This window comes from Phyllostomus discolor, chromosome X, assembly GCF_004126475.2.
Source record: "Phyllostomus discolor isolate MPI-MPIP mPhyDis1 chromosome X, mPhyDis1.pri.v3, whole genome shotgun sequence".
NCBI lineage: Eukaryota > Metazoa > Chordata > Mammalia > Chiroptera > Phyllostomidae > Phyllostomus > Phyllostomus discolor.
In genome coordinates, this window is record NC_050198.1 from 74,449,422 (window position 1) to 74,455,958 (window position 6,537).

Below are 6,537 nucleotides of genomic sequence, written 5' to 3' on the forward strand. Positions count from 1 at the left end.
ATAGAATCCAGTTTGCTTCTATTACACCAGACATTAAAGAGATTTGCAAAAATATAAAGCAATACTACTTCTCATCTAAATGTTTTGTTGTTTGGAAAAGTATAATTATTTTCATAAAACAATTTGTATTAACTTGTAGTGGATATATTACCATTTTAAAGTGAATCCCTAATTAGATATTTTTAATTTCTCAGTTTTAATTTCTAATACATTAACTATTAATAGATATAATTAATAGACATAATTCACATAAGCAATAGCTCTTCGGGGTCCTCAATAATTTTTGAGTAAACAAGTAAGTTTGAGAACTATTGTCCATCTTTTAGAGACTTACACATATGCTTAAGAAAATATGCCTGTTACAGCTTTGCTTAAAATAGTGAAAAATTGGAAATAATTTAAGTACCTATGAAGAGGTGAATGAATAAACTGTATGTATTCATACAATGTAATAATATGTAACTATTAAAGTGAAACAAGTGTTGTCTTTAGGATACTTACTTGTGGGATGCTCTGTCTCATAACCCAGCTGCCATGCTGTGAAACCCAGGCCACATGGAGAGACCCTTTGTAGGAGCTACAGTTAAAATCCCAAACTAAGCTCCCAGGTTGCAGCCAAGATCCTCCTCCAGCCACATGCATCAGCCACATTGGATGTCTGGCCCTGCTGAGCCTTCAGATGACTCTGACCCAGCGACTATCTGCTGTAACCTTGTGAGACTCCAATCAAGAACCACTCAGTTGTGCCCAATTAACCTACAGAACTGCAAAAGATAATAAATTATTGTCTTATAAAAAATGAAAGAAGCATTAGTATTAACATGGATCAATCTAAAAAACAATGGTGAAGAAGGTATAAAACATATACAAGATGATAGATTTATATACATTTTGAAAACAGTTATATAAAGTTAAAAAACATTCATAACAATACAATCATGCCAAGGCCAACAACCTTGTGGTCAATGATGGATTGCATATATCATGGTGGTTCCATAACATTATAATGGAACTGAAAAATTCTTATTGCCTAGTGACATTGTAGCTATCATAATGTTATATTGTATCACTATGCTATTTTAAAATAAATTTAATGTGCTGTAAGTGTACAGTGTTTATAAAGTCTACAGTAGTGTACAGTGATGTCCTATGGCATCAGATTCACTCACCACTCACTCACTGACTCACCCAGAACAACCTCAGTCCTACAAACCCCATTCATTATAAGTGCCCTATATAGGTATACCATTTATTATATTTTACACCTTATTTTTACTGTACCTTTTCTATATTTATAAATATTTACATACACAAATACTTATCATTGTGTTACAATTGCCTATAATATTCAGTAGAGTAATATGCTATACAGCCTTGTAGCCTAGGAGCAATAGACTATACCATATGGCCTAGGTGTGTAGTAGGCTTTTACCATGTAGGTTTGTTTAACTACACTCTGTGATGTTCACAAAATGATGAACTCACCTAACAATGCATCTCTCAGAATGTATCTCCATTGTTAAGCAATGCATGACTGTACTAGACATTATCTGTGTGTGTGTGTGTAGAGAGAGAGAGAGAAGAATGCCCACCAACATCAGGATGTGGTTCCTCTGGGAATGAAGAGAATGATCAGGAAGTGACACAAATGGACCTCAAGTTAATCCATAATGCTTTTTTCTTTAATTAAAAAAATATCAAAGCAAATATGATAAACAATCACTACATGCTAATTCTGGGTAGTAATTACATACATGTCTCTTATTCAATTCTCCTCAGTGACATTTTGACAGTGCCACCCTCTCCCAGTTCATATGTAACAGTCATGAGGTCTCCAGAGAGGACTGTAAGTTCCACACAGCAGAGGCATTCTCAGGGGCATCTTCACATCTTTATTCTCTTTCAGAATACTGTTATGAATTCTTTACATGTGACTCATTAAAAGGATTATCTAGTTTTAAATAAACCAGTCTTTAAAACATGCACAAGTGATTTGAATAGATTCTCACAAATAAACTAATTTAAAATAATTGTGCAAGTTGCAAATAATTGCTAACTGAAAATAAATCTAATAATGATACAAGCACAAGACAATAACAAGAAAATGACATGGCAGCCATTTCTCCAATTCCTAGGACAAGTTCTTCATCGATAACAATGAGCAATGTAGTCACATCAGACAAAGTCAGCCCTCAAAATTGAAGTAATCAAGAAGAAAATCTAAAATATTTGCAAATCTATGCCTTGCATTATTAATGATGAGTATCTCCCAAGCCTACTATTTTCTAAAGATAACTTATAATCTTATTAACTCATAAGATATTTTAGAACATTGCTTATTGCATCTTAATTTCATTGTCTTTATATGTTGTTTGTTTATAATTTACATAATATATTAGTATTATAGTGCATATGTATAATTCATAAATATATGAAACTATAATATATATTACTGCTTGTTCAATTTTTCAATCTTTTGACATTCAAAGTTTTTTCTTACTGACAGAGGTGTGCAATCAGAAAAACTAAAATCCAGTGTTGAATATCAGTGGTGTATCCAGACCTTATGGGGCCTGAAGCTCATAACAATTGGAGAGGGGCTCTAAGAGAAAGAATACAAAATTATGTATTTCGTATTTACTTAGGAAAAGATATCACAGCAAATTATAATCTTTAACAAGCTATACATTTTTAAAAGCTCATAAGTACACTAGCATCACAAAATCCAGAAAAAAATAATTATTATTTTCAAATTAACTCCCTGACACCACTATAGACTCCCAAAATGCTGCATGCAAGAAACAAGCTAATAAAACTTAGCTGCAAACATACGTTACTCTTCATGAAAAAGGAAAGACAGAGAGGGCAGAGCCACAGCCTCAGAGGACAGAGACATGGACCCAGAAGGTAGAACTGCAAACCACAGAGGTTTATTTACAGACTTTGAAATGTAATGTTTGCTCAGCCAGATTTTAAATCTGCTTAGAACTGGTGACTTCCTTTGCCTTCCATTTTCCCCAACTTTGTAGAGGAATGTCTATAAATAGCATCCTATGTCCATCCCACCATTATGTTCTCAGAGCAGAAAACTTGTGTTCTATTTTCATGGGTTCACAAATGGAGAGAAATTTTTCCTCAGAATGGATCATATCCAGAGCCTCACCCATTTCTAATCTAGACAATTTATATGATATTTGGGACTTTTTGAACTGATGAGGCTTAGATGGAATTGGGGTTTGAGTTGATGTTATAATGTGATGTTGAGTTGATGTTGAGTTGTTGGAGGACTTTAGGATGGGTTAGGATGAATGTATTTTGCATGTGAGATGACCATGAATCTTTGGGGACCAGAGAGCCAACTGTCCTGGACACAACAATGCCCCCCAAAGATGCTCACACCCTATTCTCAAAAACTGTGAATATGTTAATTTACAAGGCAAAATGTTACTTTGCAGATGTGATTAAGTTAAAAATCTTGAGATGAGGGAATTATCCTGGATACTCTGGGTCAGCTCAATGTAATAAAAACAATCTTCAGAGGAAGGCAGGAAAATCAGAGTCAGAGGAAGGAGATATGACAATGGAAGCAGCGATCATAGTCAGAGAAAGATTTTTGAAGATGTAATGCTGCCATCTTTACAAATGGAAAAAGGGGCCATGAGCTGAGGAACACAAGCAGGCCTTAGATGCCTGCGAAGACAAAGGCTAAATTCTTCCCTGGAGACTGTACAAACCTGCTAATAACTAGAATTTAGCCTAATAAAACTGATATCAGACTTCTGACCTCCAGAGCTGTAAGATTTTACTACTTATTTACTTTAAGCCACTAATTTTGTGGTAATTTTTTAATTTATTTTATTAATTATGCTATTACAGTTGTCTCAATTTTTTCTCCTTTGCCCCCTTGCACCCACACCCCAACTACCTCAGGCAATACCTCCACCATTGTTCATGTCTATGGGTCATGTATATAAGTTCTTTGGCGACTCCATGTCCTATACTGTACTTCACATCCCCGTGGCTATTCTGTAACTACCTATTTGTACTTTTTAATCCCCTCACCAATGAAAATGATCTGTGTCCATGATTCTGTCTCTATTCTTGTTTGCTTAGTTTGTTTTTTAGATTCAGTTGTTGATAGACATATATTTTTTGCCATTTTATTGTTCATAGTTTTGATCTTCTTTTTCTTAAATAAGTCCCATTATCATTTCATATAATAAAGGTTTGGTGATGGTGAACTCTAGTTTTTTCTTGTCTCGGAAGCTCTTTATCTGACCTTCTATTCTAAATGATAGCTTTGCCGGATAGAGCAATCTTGGCTCGAGGTCCCTGCTTTTCATGACTTTGAATATTTCTTGCCAATCTCTTCTAGCCTGCAAAGTTTCTTTCCAGATATAAGCTGATAGTTTTATGGGAACTCCTCTGTGGTTAACTAAATTCTTTTCTCTTGCTGCTTTTAAGATTCTCTCTTTATCTTTAACCTTTGGCATTTTAATGGTGATATGTCTTGGAGTGGGCCTCTTTGCATCCATCTTGTTTAGTATCCCTATGCTTCCTGAGCTTGCATGTCTATTTCCTTCACCAAATTAGGGAAGTTTTCTTTCATTATTTTTTCAAATATATGTCCAATTTCTTGGTCTTTCTCTGGTCCTTCTGGCACCCCTATGATGCGAACATTGGACCTCTTGAAGTTGTCCCAGAGGCTGCTTATACTATCCTCATGTTTTTGGATTCTTTTTTCTTGTTGTTCTCATTGCTTGTTTTTGTTGTTTTTTGTTTGTTTGTTTGTTTGTTTTGCTTCTTTATGTTCCAAATCATCAATTTGATTCTCAGCTTCCTGGGCAGTACCATTCTGAGTGCAAGGTGGAGATCTGCCTCTCAGCTTCATCCACTGTACTGTTGTTTCCCTGTAAATGGCTCTCTATTTCAATTAGTGTATCCTTCATTTCTGACCGTATCTTTTTTATGCAACTGAGACCCTCACTAAGTTCCTTGAGTATCCTTATGATCAGCGTTTTGAACTCTGCATCTGATAGAGTGCTTATCTCCATTTTTTAAAGATTTTATTTATTTATTTTTAGAGAGGGAAGGGAGGGGGGAGAGAGAGAGAGAGAGAGAGAGAGAGAGGGAGAGAGAGAGAAAGAAACATCAATGTGCAGTTGCTGGGGGTTATGGCCTGCAACCCAGGAATGTACCCTGGCTGGGAATCGAACCTGGGACACTTTAGTTCCCAGCCCGCGTTCAATCCACTGAGCTACGAGAGCCAGGCTTATCTCCATTTTAATTAGCTTTTTTTTCTGCAGTTTTGATCTGTTCTTTCATTTGGACCATGCTTCTTTGTCTCCTCATTTTGGCAGGCTCCCTGTGTTTGTTTCTATGTATTAGGTAGAGCTGCTTTGACTGTGTTGGAACTGTGGCCTAATGTAGTAGGTGTCCTGTAGGGTCCAGTGGCACAGCCTCCCCTATCACCCAAGCTGGGTACTCAAGGTGCACCCTTTGTCTGGGCTGAGTACATCCAGCTCTTGTAGTTGAGGCTTGGTTGCTGTTGGCAGATCAATGGGAGGGATTTACCCAGGCTGCAAGGACTGGCTATGACCACTGACCACCAACCTCTGCCCTCTGTGGAGGATCAGCCATGCCAGGACAGATGTCTGTAGCTGTCCACTTGATGCACTGGCCCTGGGGTTTCCCAGGTAGTACAGGCCAAGGTCAGCCTCCACCTGTGTTTTGCCTGGGATCACCCTGCCTGAGCTAAAAAGCTATCTGAGATGGCTGCTACTTGTGCTTGGCTTGGAGATTCCCAGGTGAAACCAAGCTGTGAAGCTGGGCTGGCTGCTGCTAGTGTGGGGCCTGGGGCTCACTTAGGCCAGCTGTTGCTTGTGTGAGAGGATTCAGGAAGTTGTGAAGCAGGAGCCAAGAGCAGTCATTCATATGGAAAAGCAGCTTGAGTAGGCCCATAAATTAAGTGGGGTGGAGTCTCTGGGAATCTCCAGGATGTGTCAAATGGTGTTAGCCAGGTTGATGGAGTCTCAGATATGGCACCACCTTTTGGGTTCAGTCTGGATGGATGTGGTTTCCTTAACTCCATAGTTGTCAGACTTCCATTCAACTCCATTTCTGATGCTTCTGAGGGACAAGTGTTCTGTATTTTACTTGTAATTTTGATGTGGTTGTTCGAGGAGGTGAGCCATGACTGCCTATGCCACTATCATGACTAGAAGTCTGTGGTAAGTTTTTATGGCAGCTGCAGGAAACTAACACAGTACCCTAGAAATACATTCCTATTAGGATCCTGAAATTTCTCATTTTCTTTACTGAAAATGTTCTGAAATATCTTTCCAAATGGCATTTGTGCTTCATCAACCTTTTGAATAAATTTTATATCTCATTTGTGCTTAAGTTTTCCTTCCAAGTCTTTACAAAGATATTTTAGAGTTCTTAAAATATTATTACACGCAAGTTACAAGGCTTGGATGGCCTTATAGTAGGCAGACTATCTTATTACACTTAGACTCTTAAAAGAAGAATCAAAGT